Source organism: Nyctereutes procyonoides, unplaced genomic scaffold (assembly GCF_905146905.1).
Source record: "Nyctereutes procyonoides isolate TBG_1078 unplaced genomic scaffold, NYPRO_anot_genome, whole genome shotgun sequence".
In the NCBI taxonomy this organism is placed as follows: domain Eukaryota; kingdom Metazoa; phylum Chordata; class Mammalia; order Carnivora; family Canidae; genus Nyctereutes; species Nyctereutes procyonoides.
Genome location: NW_026575035.1, coordinates 5,167,267 through 5,179,653, shown reverse-complemented (window position 1 = coordinate 5,179,653; position 12,387 = coordinate 5,167,267).

Below are 12,387 nucleotides of genomic sequence, written 5' to 3'. Positions count from 1 at the left end.
ACTTTCAAAATAAATATACCATTTTTAATTTCTGCTAGTAATGAACAAGATCCTGTTGTTCTACCATTCATTTTCACTATCATTTCTTTAAATTTTAGCAACCCTTATATGAGATTTTAAGAGAATTATTTGTTATTCATTATGTTATTTATTATTTCATGGAACCAGATTTTGGTTATGTTGATTTTCTTTTTGTTGTTACTGTTTTGTTTTCAATATCACTGATTTCTGCTCTAATTTTTATTATTTTCTTCTTCTTGTTTTAGGCTTAAATGGCTCTTTTTTTTCACTAGTTTCTTAATGATGAAGGTTAAGATATTGGTTTTTAGATCTTTCTTCTTTTCTTCTATATGCACTTAATACTGTAAAATTCTGTCAAAACCTCATTTTTACTACACTGCACGTAATTTGACATGTTATAGTTTCATTTACATTGAAATATTTGAATTTCTCTTGGAACTTGTTACTTGTCTCATGTGTTATTCAGAAGTATGTGGATTACTCTGCAAATATTTGGGGATTTCCAAGCTTTCATTCTATTATTAATATATAGATTAATTTAATTATGATATGAGAACATATTTTGTATGTTTTTTTCTTATACTTTTTTTTTAAAGATTTTATTTATTTATACATGAGAGACACAGAGAGGCAGAGACACAGTCAGAGGGAGAAGCAGGCTCCATGCAGGGAGCCGGATGTGAAGGCGGTGCTAAACCGCTGAAGCCACCTGAGCTGAAGGTGGTGCTAAACCGCTGAGCCACCTGGGCTGCCCATTCTTATACATTTCTTTAGGTGAATTTTATTACCCAAAATGTAGTCTATCTTGGTGAAAATGCTTCATGTAAACCTGAGAAGAATGTACATTTTTTTTATTGTTGAATGGAGTATTATGTCAATGTCTCTTCCTTTATGTATGTAGATCTGAGATTTGGCCTATATCATTTTACTTCTTCCTGAAGAGGTCCTTTTAACGTTTTGCAAGGACAACTGGTGGTAATGAATTTTCTCAGTTTTTGGTTGTCAGAGAAAATTTTTCTTCATTTTTTAGTATAACTTTTCTAGGTATATAATTGTAGGCTTTTCTTTTTTCTTTGAATAGTTTAAATATTTCAGTCCATTGTTTTGTTGCCTGCATAGTTTCTGGCAACAAATGTACTGTAATTCTTATTTTTATTACTTTATGAAGTAGTTTTCTTTCCCTCTAGATTCTTTTTTTTTTTTTTAAGATTGTACTTATTTATTCATAGAGACAGAGAGAGAGAGAGACAGAGGGAGAAGCAGGCATCATACAGAGAGCCTGATGTGGGGCTCGATCCAGGGTCTCCAGGGCTGCAGGCAGCGCTAAACCGCTGCGCCACCGGGGCTGCCCCCCTCTGGATTCTTTTAAGATTTTCTTTTGTCTTTGTTTTTCTGCAGTTTATTTTTTTATTTATTTTTATTTATTTTTTTATTTTTTGTTTTTCTGCAGTTTAAATACTTAATGTCTTGTGCAGTATTTGTGATATTTATCCTACTAGATTATCTCTAAGCTTCCTGGATTTGTGCTTTTGTGTCTACCATTAATTTTGGAAAGTTCGGGGAGGGGCAAGATGGCGGAAGAGCAGGGTCCCCAAATCACCTGTCCCCACCAAATTACCTAGAGAACCTTCAAACCATCCTGAAAATCTACGAATTCGGCCTGAGATCTAAAGAGAGACCAGCTGGAACGCTACAGTGAGAAGAGTCCGCGCTTCTATCAAGGTAGGAAGACGGGGAAAAAGAAATAAAGGAACAAAAGGCCTCCGAGGGGGAGGGGCCCCGCGAGGAGCCGGGCTGAGGCCGGGGCGAGTGTCCCCAGGACAGGAGAGCCCCGTCCCGGAGGAGCAGGAGCTGCACCAACCTTCCCGGGCGGGCGGAAAGGGGCTCGCAGGGAGTTGGAGCAGGACCCAGGAGGGCGGGGATGCCCTCGGGCTCCCTGGGACACTAACAGACACCTGCGCCCCGGGAGAGTGCGCCGAGCTCCCTAAGGGCTGCAGCGCGCACGGCGGGGCCGGAGCAGCTCGGAGGGGCTCGGGCGGCGGCTCCAGGGAGGGGGCTACGGGGCGGGAGCGCGAATCCCACAGCGCAGGCCCCGGAGCACAGGGCGCCGGGACACAGCCCAGGATCCGGCCTCCCCCGGGACAGGCAGAGGCCGGGAGGGCCCAGGACAGCAAGGACGCTCCTGCCCCGAGCTGAGCAGATCAGCGGCCCCGCCCCGGAGCCTCCAGGCCCTGCAGACGGAGAACCAAGAGCCCCGAGCCCCGTAGTTCCTGCGGAGGCTGAATCCAGGCTTCCAGAGTTGCCATAGCAACTGCGGCTGTTCCTCCTGGGGCCCCACGGGGTAAACAACCCCCGCTGAGCCCTGCAGCAGGCAGGGGCAGAGCAGCTCCCCCAAGTGCTAACACCTGAGAATCAGCACAGCAGGCCCCTCCCCCAGAAGACCAGCTGGACGGACCAGTGATACTCCCCCGTGTTCCAGTACAACTTGTTTTTGGCCACTCTGCACTGAGCAAAATGACTAGAAGGAAAACCTCACCTCAAAAGAAAGAATCAGAAACAGCCCTCTCTCCCACAGAGTTACAAAATCTGGATTACACTTCAATGTCAGAAAGCCAATTCAGAAGCACTATTCTACAGCTACTGGTGGCTCTAGAAAAAAGCATTAAGGACTCACGAGACTTCATGACTGCAGAATTTAGATCCAATCAGGCAGAAATTAAAAATCAATTGAATGAGATGCAATCCAAACTAGAAGTCCTAACGACGAGGGTTAATGAGGTGGAAGAACGAGTGAGTGACATAGAAGACAAGTTAATGGCAAAGAGGGAAACTGAGGAAAAAAGAGACAATCAATTAAGGGACCATGAAGACAGATTAAGGCAAATAAATGACAGTCTGAGGAAGAAAAACCTACGTTTAATTGGGGTTCCCGAGGGCGCCGAAAGGGACAGAGGGCCAGAATATGTATTTGAACAAATCCTAGCTGAAAACTTTCCCAATCTGGGAAGGGAAACAGGCATTCAGATCCAGGAAATAGAGAGATCCCCCCCTAAAATCAATAAAAACCGTTCAACACCTCGACATCTAATAGTGAAGCTTGCAAATTCCAAAGATAAAGAGAAGATCCTTAAAGCAACAAGAGACAAGAAGTCCCTGACTTTCATGGGGAGGAATATTAGGGTAACAGCAGACCTCTCCACAGAGACCTGGCAGGCCAGAAAGGGCTGGCAGGATATATTCAGGGTCCTAAATGAGAGGAACATGCAACCAAGAATACTTTATCCAGCAAGGCTCTCATTCAAAATGGAAGGAGAGATAAAGAGCTTCCAAGACAGGCAGGAACTGAAAGAATATGTGACCTCCAAACCAGCTCTGCAAGAAATTTTAAGGGGGACTCTTAAAACTCCCCTTTAAGAAGAAGTTCAAGTAACTCTGAACGTGAATGGGCTTAATGACCCCATCAAAAGGCGCAGGGTTTCAGACTGGATAAAAAAACAGGACCCATCTATTTGCTGTCTACAAGAGACTCATTTTAGACAGAAGGACACCTACAACCTGAAAATAAAAGGTTGGAGAACCATTTACCATTCAAATGGTTCTCAAAATATACCCTAAAAACTACAGAACACTTCTGAAAGAAATTGAGGAAGACACAAAGAGATGGAAAAATATTCCATGCTCATGGATTGGCAGAATTAATATTGTGAAAATGTCAATGTTACCCAGGGCAATTTACACGTTTAATGCAATCCCTATCAAAATACCATGGACTTTCTTCAGAGAGTTAGAACAAATTATTTTAAGATCTGTGTGGAATCAGAAAAGACCCCAAACAGCCAGGGGAATTTTAAAAAAAGAAAACCATATCTGGGGGCATCACAATGACAGATTTCAGGTTGTACTACAAAGCTGTGTTCATCAAGACAGTGTGGTACTGGCACAAAAACAGACATATAGATCAATGGAACAGAACAGAGAACCCAGAAGTGGACCCTGAACTTTATGCTCAACTAATATACGATAAAGGAGGAAAGACGATCCACTGGAAGAAAGACAGTCTCTTCAATAAATGGTGCTGGGAAAATTGGACATCCACATGCAGAAGAATGAAACTGGACCACTCTCTTGCACCATACACAAAGATAAACTCAAAATAGATGAAAGATCTAAATGTGAGACAAGATTCCATCAAAATCCCAGAGAAGAACTCAGGCAACACCCTTTTAGAACTTGGCCACAGTAACCGGAGAAGGACAAACAGTGTATGTTCTCATTCATTTGGGGAATATGAATAATAGTGAAAGGGAATATAAGGGAAGGGAGAAGAAATGTGTGAGAAATATCAGAAAGGGAGACAGAACAAAAAGACTTCTAACTCTGGGAAATGAACTAGGGGTGGTGGAGGGGGAGGAGGGTGGGGGGTGGGGGTGAATGGGTGACGGGCACTGAGGGGTACACTTGACGGGATGAGCACTGGGTGTTATTCTGTATGTTGGTAAATTGGACACCAATAAAAATTAATTTATAAAAAAAAATAAATAAAAAAAAATTTTGGAAAGTTCTCTGTCATTATTACTTCAAATATTTCTTTAGCTCCATTCTTATTTCTTCTGATAACATGTATGTTACATCATTTGAAATTGTTCTTCAGTTCTTGAATATTCTGTTCATTATTCTTATTTTCTCCCATTATATTTCAATGTATGAAGTTTTCATGACCTGCATTCACTCTTACTGATTTTTCATTTGTGTCTAATCTGTGGGCATATTTCATTCTTGCTGCAGCATTTTTTATTTTAAGCATTTCCTTTTCTTAGAATTTTCATCTTTTTGCTTTCATTGTCAATTTATTCTTATGTATTTTCTACTTTTTTTCTTAGACACTTCAGCACATTAATCAGTTATTTTAAACTCTGACAATTTTATCATCTGTGTCATGTCTGAGTCTGGTTATGATAGTGTTTTGTTTCCTTAGACTGTTTTTTTTTTTTTTCTTTTCCCATCTGTTTGTTTCCTTCTTTTTTCTTTTCTTTTTCTTTTTTTTCTTTTCTTTTCTTTCTTTTCTTTTCCTTTTCTTTTTTCTTTTTTTCTTTTCTTCCTTTTCTGTATTTGGCATGACTTAGAATTTTTTGTTGAGAGATGGATATTTGTATCAGGTATTAGGAACTGATTTTAATATACTGTTAGTGTGAGGATTTATTTCCATCTGCTTATGAGTTGAACTATGTTTAATATTTACTGTAGCTATAAGTGCAAAAGTTCTAGTGTCCTTTCCATCTCCTCTCTTATCTTTTGTGAGTACTCTTCTTCAGAGAGTTTGCACTTGGATCCCTTTTAGATGTAATCCATTATTGTCATACTACAGCCTTGTTTATGTGGTGGTTATATGTGGAAGAGGAGAAGTTTTATATAATATTCTGCTAAATCACAATCATTTGTGGTCTTTTGCCTTTGCACTGTGACCTATAGAAGCGTTTCTCTATTGTTGTAGCTTTGTAGCTCCCTCAGATCATGGACGAAGCAAGAGGGGGATAGAGCTGAAAAAATGATATTTCTCCAGGTGGGATAAATCTCTGGCAAAGGCTTTTATTCTAGGTATAGGCATTTATTATGTGGAATGTACTGGCCATATTTTGGAATGATTATTTTTCACCTTCCTCTGCCACAGCCACAAGAACACCTGTCTTCGATCTTCAGAGGGAATCCCTTGTTCCTAAATGGTATGGTACCTGGGTGATGAAACCCCCCAAAGTGTGTGTTGGGGGGTTAGGAGTCCAAGACTACATCCCCAAGTATCTCACTTTGATGCTACTCTATGTTCCAGCAATTTATCAAAATTTCCAGTTAAGTACTCCTAGTAACTTGTTTCTAGTGGGTACTTCCACTCTAGATAAGCATATCTTGGCTATCACTCAACTTGTCCATCTCTCTAGGTTGGGTAGTGGTTTGCCCTACAATGTTAGTTCTCTGGTGGGTGTCAGAAAAGTTGTTGATTTTCAGTTAGTTCAACTTTTTTCTTATTGTAAGGACTGGTGACAACTCCTAAGCTTTTTTACATGTCAGAGTTAAAACCAGAAGTAAAGCATTTTATTTTTCAGGCATAAGTACAAATGAAACATTAGGTCACCATTAGCAAATTGTGATAGTATATGATATATTGATGGCTGGGGGAAGTGACAAAATGAGGATCATCATCATCGTCATCATCATCAAAACTCTGCAAAGGAAGGAACTATAATATGACTCTTTTCTAAATTATCATGAAATGATGAGTTGGGGAAAATAAGTTAGAATAGCTCTATTTGTGTCATCTCATCTTTTCTTAAATAAGAAGCCCTCACCTCCTGTAAAGGAAGACTTCTGAAAAGAAATGTCAATCAATACCTGCATAAAAGCAGTTCCTCCAGCCAAAGGAATTTTATAAAAGCATTTGTATATTTTCTATGAATGTAAAAATCATTCTCCTTCTTGAATGTACAGTTTTGTAAAGAATAAAAGTGAAAAGGTCTAAGTGAGTCTTAGGAGAGAAATTGTGAGCTTGGCATACTGGTTTTAATCATTGAGTTGAGATATGCTTTTCCAGTACAGTCAAATTTAAGTTTCTCAAAATTTGGCTCTCATTTTTGATCTTGCTGTGAATATTTTTTTTATTTTTATCACCTGAATCCTTGTGTCTAACAATTTGCTATTGCTACCATCTTTAATCACTTTTGCCAACGCTTATGTTTGTAATAATTTTTCCCCAACTAATCCTAATGTTCATGTATTTTTTGAAGAATATCCAACTTTCTTCTTGAACTTTCAATTCAGTGTTTTACCTGACATACTTCATAAACTAAAGGTGTAAGACATCATTACGTAAGAATTCTTTGGGGTCTCTGCCCATTATTGAATATTCAATTAAAAAGCTAAGCAACAACGTATAATAAGAATTATATACTGTGACTAAGGGGGATTTGTTCCAAATATACAAGGTTGGTTCAGCATTTGATAATCAATCAATATAATCCAACATAACAAGGCTAAAAAAGAAAAATCATATAATCATATCAATTGATAAGACAAAGCATTACACAGTCCAACACACCTTCCTGGTAAAAACTCTCAGCAAATTTGGAATAATAAAACCTTCATAACTTGATAAAGAACATCTACAAAAGGCCGATAGCTATCATTGTACATAATATCTATGGACTATTACCTTAATGTTACTTGGAAGTCTTTCCCTAAATTGAGAACAGGACATATTCTTAATATTCTCTCTTATCTTTCTTCACATTGCACTGGAAGTCCTTGTTAGTGAAATAAGATAAGAAAAAAAAATAAAATATACTGACTGGAAAGGAAGAAATAAAAATATCATTATTCACAGATGAGATAACTGTCTATGTATTGTAATCTTAAGAAATTGACAAAAATTGCTGAAACTAATAAGCAAATATATCCAGTTTGCAGGATGCTAGGTTATTACACAATAATACATGGAAAAACAAAAGACACAGAAGAGTCAACATATTACTGATGCAGAAAAACCTCACATTACCTGACTTAAAGACTTAAAATAAGCTACAGTAATCAAGACAATGTGGCATTGGTGAAAGAAGAAGCACATAGATCAACAGAACAAAATAGAACAGAAACAGAATCATACAAATAGAGCCAACTGATCTTTGACAAAGGAACAAAAGTAGTTCGATGGAGAAATGGTAGCCTTTTAAACAAATGGTGCAATTTTTCCATATCCTCAACCAAAACGTGTCACTCCTCCCTTCACCCCTTTTTATCTTAGTAGGTACACAGCAGTATCTCATTGGGGCTTATTCCCATTTCCCTAATGACTAAGGATGTTGAGCATCTTCATATGTGCTTCCTTTTATTGAGTTGTGAGAATTAATTATATATTTGGGATACTAAACTCTTATCAAATATATGGTTCGTAAATATTTTCTGCTACTCTGTAGGTTGTATTGATAATGTCTTGATAATATTCCCTCATCGGTGAAAGTTCTAAATTTTGATGAAGTCTCATTTATCTATTCTTTCTCTTCATGTTTTGAATTTATATCTAAGAATCCTTTGCCAAGTCCAAAGTCAGTAAGATTTGCCCCTATGTTTTCTTCTAAGAGTTTTATGGTTTTATTTAGTTTGTGATCTTTTCTGAGTTACTGTTGACATATAAGAGTTAAGGGTCCAACTTTATATTTTTGCATATAAATATCTAGTTATCCCCAAATTATTTGTTGAAGGGACTATTCTTTTCCCCATTGAGTAATATTGAGTAATCTTGGCACTTCTGTTGAAAATCAGTTGCCCATGAACCCAAGGGTTCATTTCTAGAGTCTCATATCAATTTCATTGGTCTATACATTCACCCACACCGTTTTGATTACTATAGTTTACAGAAAGTTTTGAAAATGAAGAGTTTGGGTCCTCCAGTTTTTTTAATTTTTATTTTTATAGATCGTGTTGGCTGTTTAGGAACCCTTGAAACTCCATGTGAACTTAAAAGACAGCTTTTCCATTTTTACCAAAAAGACCTTTAGCATTTTGATAGAGATTTCATAGAGATTATAGATCACTTTGAGTATCTTAACAATATTGTTAATATGCTAGCTTAACAATATTGTTTTCTTATCTATGAACACAGATGCCTTTTCATTTATTTAGGTTTGCTAAATAAATTTGTTTTTTGTCCTATATTTTCTTTATTCTTCTTCTCCTCTAATTATACTTCTTTTGAATTAATTGAATTTTTCTTAATGCTTTTATTTAATGATTATTTTGGGGTTATTAGCTATATCCCTCTTCTTTTTGTGGCTGTTCAATGGATTAAAATATACATCTTTTATTGACCATAATTGAGGTTCAAATAATATTACATTCTTTTCAATGTATACTTTGAGAATATTACAATAGTATCTTTCCCTCTTTCTTCCATTCTTTTTTCTTATCCCCTTCTATCACATTAACAATTTCTAACATTCATCAGTCTTTGGGTAGATTCTAGGTTCTTTCTAGAGTCATTTTTCCTCAACCTAAAGAACTTCCTTTAACATTTCTTACAATATACATCCAGCAGCAACAGACTTTATCATCCTTACTCACAGAACAATCCTTCAGTTTGTCATCTTTTTTGGTATATATATTTTTTACAAACTATAGAAATTCTAATTTATCCGATTTTTCTCTTAACTCTTTTCAAATGATATTTCATTGTGTTTTGTTTGAATAATTTCTGAAAAAAACTCTGAACTTCTGATCTCAGTTCTTGTGCATGTGCCTTCTTTTTATGGGTGTTTAAAAAAATTTAAATTTCTGGGAATCCCTGGGTGGTTCAGCGGGTTTGGTGCCTGCCTTTGATCCAGGGTGCGATCCTGGAGTCCCAGGACCGAATCCCGCATCAGGTTCCCGGCATGGAACCTGCTTCTCTCTCTGCCTGTGTCTCTGCCTCTCTCTCTCTCTATGTCTATCATGAATAAATAAATAAAATATTTAAAAAAAATTAAACTTCTTTTCAACAAGTCGTTTTTTGTGTGTGTTTATTCTATTTGAAGTTACTCGATATCTTGGATATTTATAGTTATCAAATTTAGAAAATTTTCTATTGTTAATTTTTCATTTTTTTGTCTTTCCTTAATCTCTTTCTGAATTTCTATTTACATATACATTAGACTATTGTTAGTTTTGGGTCTCTTATCTCTATATGCTACACTTAAAAAAAAAGATTCTATTTATTCATTTTAGAGAAAGAAAACACAAGAGCATGAGCACAAGCAAGGGGCAGAAGAGAAACGTAAGCAGACTCCCTGCTGAGCAGGGAGCTGGACTCTGGGCTTGATCCCAACCCCAAGATCATGACCTGAGCCAAAGTCAGATGCTTACATGACTGAGCCAGCCAGTCACCCCTCTATGATATATTTTAAAAATAATTTCTGTTGTTATGTCTTCAAGTTTATTGACCTTTTCTTTTGCAATGTTTTTCTGCTGTTGACAGCAAAATGTTAGATTTTTATTTCCAAAACCTTTTAATTCCAGATATTTTTATCTCCAGAATTTAATTTGATTCTCTTTGATATCTTATATCTCTCTCCTTGTTATGTACATGTTTTTCTTTAAATTCTGAAGCATATTTATAATATTTATAACAGCTGTTTTAAAGTTCCTATCTTCTAATTCTATCATTTATTATGTTTGTTTATAATGACTGTTTATTCATGATATGTTTTACTTTTTATTTATTTATTTTTTTAAAGATTTGATTTATTTATTCATGAGCATACACAAAGAAGAGAGAGAGAGAGGCAGAGACACAGGCAGAGGGAGAAGCAGGCTCCATGCAGGGAGCCTGATGTGGGACTTGATCCCAGGTTTCCCGGATCATGCCCTGGGCTGAAGGCAGTGCTAAACCGCTGAGCCACCTAGGCTGCCCTGGTTTACTTTTTAAAAAATATTTTATTTATTTATTCATGAGAGACACAGAGAGAGGCAGAGACATAGGCAGAGGGGGAAAAAGGCTCTCCATGGGGATCCTGATGTGGGACTTGATCCCAGGACCCTGGGATCATGCCCTGAGCCAAAGGCAGATGCTCAACCACTGAACCACCCAGGTGCCCCTTACTTTTTTTTTAATTCATCAGATGTTCAATAAATTTTTGAATGCTTGCCAGATGTTGGGTATTCTATAAGGTTGAGTGCTGAATCATGTTATATTTCGTTAAAGAATGTGCTTTATTCTGGGAGGTAGTTTTTCTGAGAGTTGCTTCAGGCTCATTTTAAGCTTTTACAAAGTGAATCTAGATACCATTAGTGTATAGCTAGTTTCTCTCCACTCCACAAGCCAGACTTTTCTGAGTCACTACAAAAAGCCTCATATGTATATTATCTTCACTTTAGTTGGTGGGTTTTTAAATTATTCCCAGATCTCCCTGAGCTCTAGAATTATTATGCTTATAGATTTTTACTCTTTTTTTTCCTATAGTTATTCTTTGCTAGCTTCATGGAATTTCACATGTGACAGATTGGTAATCGAGTGAAGCCAAGTGAAGCCACAATGAAGCTCTTTCTCTGTTCTGCTCCCTACTGGTACTCTGGCCTATAAATTCTAGAAGACTGCCTCCCTAAATACTAAGCTTTGCTTTTTTCACTCAGTGAGACTTCAAACTCTGCTTTTCTATACTCTCTTGCCCCTATTGGCAAATTGCCTCCAGTCAGAAAATGAGCATTAGGGTAAGGTTCATCTCATTTCTCCCCCCTTCTAGTTAGCCAAAGAAGAGCAAATTGTACTACAGTATTTATGAGTGGAAGCAAGATTTACAAATTATTTTTTAAGTTGCTAAACAAAAGGATTTTAAAAAGAAAAGTTTCCTAAATATTTTTCAGAAATTTAAATGTTTAGAAATAACAAGGAATACACCAATTTTGTAATCAATTTTGACTCATTTTTTAATAGTCTGAAAAATCCCAGTTTTGTAACTTAAAATTATTGGAATTTCATTCTCAATACCATCATTAATGTGTTTCTTTTAAAAACCTTAAAAGCCTTTCATGGATTATATCATTTGCTACATTTTGCAGGTAAAAAAACTTGTAATACATAAAGCTCAAGCAAATTAGTGTTAAAAGTATAAGTTTTTTTAAAATTTACTTATCATAGTCACAGAGAGAGAGAGAGGCAGAGACACAGGCAGAGGGAGAAGCAGTCTCCATGCACCGGGAGCCTGACATGGGATTTGATCCCAGGTCTCTAGGATCCCGCCCTGGCCAAAGGCAGGCGCCAAACCACTATGCCACCCAGGGATCCCTAAAAGTATAAATGCAATTAGCCAATGAATAGATTTCAAATCAGTCAAGCAAGCCTCATAATTCACTTACCTATCCATCCAAAAAGTATGTATTATTCATACTCAAACTTTTTCATGAATAATCTTTACTTTTATTTCTTAGACCCAGGTTTGCTTCCTACACCCATTTTTGTCTTGTTTTCATCAGGTTCCTACAATTGGCTGGATTTGTTGCATTTGCCTACTTTGCAAATGTCTGAGTACTCTGACTATTTCCAGCATGAAAAACTTTTAACTCCTTGTTTTTCTCCTCCATTATTTTTCTGAAGGCAAACACAAATGCTTTTTTACTTTGCTGTGAAGAAGCTACATAGGGAATTCGTTTTCAATGGAGTAGTTATAATACTTGCTAATTTTATAAGCAACTGAGGAAAACTTGAATTAGTTATCCAAAAGAGAGTCATATACCTTTCTTTCTTTCTTAATTCGCTGTATTATGCAAACTGGAAAGTGAGAATATCACTTACTCAGACTCCCTTATAGCTATACATTTTCTTACAGTTAGACATATACAATGAACTGCAAA